This window comes from Orycteropus afer, unplaced genomic scaffold, assembly GCF_000298275.1.
Source record: "Orycteropus afer afer isolate SDZICR_OR568_19922 unplaced genomic scaffold, OryAfe1.0 scaffold01498, whole genome shotgun sequence".
NCBI classification, from domain to species: domain Eukaryota; kingdom Metazoa; phylum Chordata; class Mammalia; order Tubulidentata; family Orycteropodidae; genus Orycteropus; species Orycteropus afer.
The window spans coordinates 64217-65701 of record NW_006923085.1 but is presented as its reverse complement, the minus strand read 5'-3'; the positions used below and the strand labels follow the sequence as shown (position 1 = coordinate 65701).

Sequence of the window (1485 nt, the reverse complement as noted above, 5' to 3'; positions counted from 1 at the left end):
TTCACTTAATGATGAGCTGCTTCCATAAAGATACAGCGAAGGAAACCACATTGAACAAGTTACTGTATAACATGTGGAGTAACCATGAGTCAGAATTGGCCTGGCAAAAACAGGTTTTGTTTTGATTTTAGTAAGACATAGGAAACAGGATTCAATACAAAGTTATCTGACTTGATAGCCCACGTATTAACTACTTTGCTGGAAGAATTGAATTATAGAAGTGTCAGAGTCTCTGGTACAGTCGATATTTCTTTTTTGTGACCTGTTCCAGAAGCCCACATCCAAAGCAGATGACACAATCACAAAATGGAAGGTATTGCAGAGATAAGTTTCTTCAAGGCTCCCTTTATTTCCCTGTTCCTCAGGCTGTAGATAAAGGGGTTCATCATAGGTGTTACCATGGTGTACATCCTTGAGGCCACTGCACTGCTCCTGGAAGATAAAGTAGCTGCAGAGCTAAGGTAGACCCCAACACAAGTCCTGTAGAACAAGGAAACAACAGACAGGTGAGACCCACAGGTGGAAAAGCCCTATACTTGCAATCAGTTGATGGGATTCTCAGGAAAGAGGAGACAATTCGAACATAAGAGACAATGATCCTAGAGTGAGGACCCACACCCAGCAGACTAGTCACTAGTACACCAGGATGTTATTGATGAAGATATTGGAACATGCGAGCTTGAGGATCTGAGCAAGTTTGCAGAAGAAGTGCAAGATTTCCAAATCTGTGCAGAAGGACAGATGCAGCACCATCAGACTCTGGAGCAGGGCGTTCACGATGCTTATGAACAAGGAGAGCAGAATCAGCAGGCCACAGAGATGGGGGTTCATGATGACCATGTAATGCAGAGGATGGCAGATGGCCAGAAACCGGTCACAGGCCGTCACAATCAGGAGTAAATTGTCCATACATATGAAAAACATGAAAAAATATACCTGAATAAGGCAGCCTGTGAAACTGATGGTGCTGTCCTCTGTCTGGATGTTCAGTAGCATATTGGGGACTATGGTGGAGGTGAAGGAAATGTCGACAAAGGACAGGATGGAAAGGAAGAAGTACATGGGTGTGTGGAGGTGAGGGTCAGAGCTGACAGGCAGAATGATGAACAGGTTCCCAAACACAGTGATCAGGTACATGCACAGGAACAGCCCAAAAAGGAAGGGCTGTAGTTTTGGATCCTCTGAAAGGCCCAGGAGGAGGAATTCCAAGACACTTGTGTGGTTCTCTGATTTCGTGTTGTCGGTGAGTCCGAAGCGAAGTGAAACAGACACGTTGAATGAATTGTTTTATAACTTAAATTCTAATAACAGTCAAACAATTATTTTCCTCAGTTACTCTACTCATTCCTTCCTTCACCAAATTTGGCTTCCATATGTCATGTATTTTTCTTGTGTTAGAGTACAAAAACAAAAACACATGCTATTTTATTTCTAGGAACCAACAAGCCTGCATGCCATTTTTACATTCAACAGATTCAATTCGAA

The 1485-nt window shown here is 42.8% G+C and overlaps 1 pseudogene; it reads right to left on the bottom strand.

Moving 5' to 3' along the window:
- Positions 1-299: 299 nt before the first annotated feature.
- Positions 300-1278, bottom strand: LOC103213278 (annotated as a pseudogene).
- Between the last annotated feature and the right edge of the window lie 207 nt (positions 1279-1485).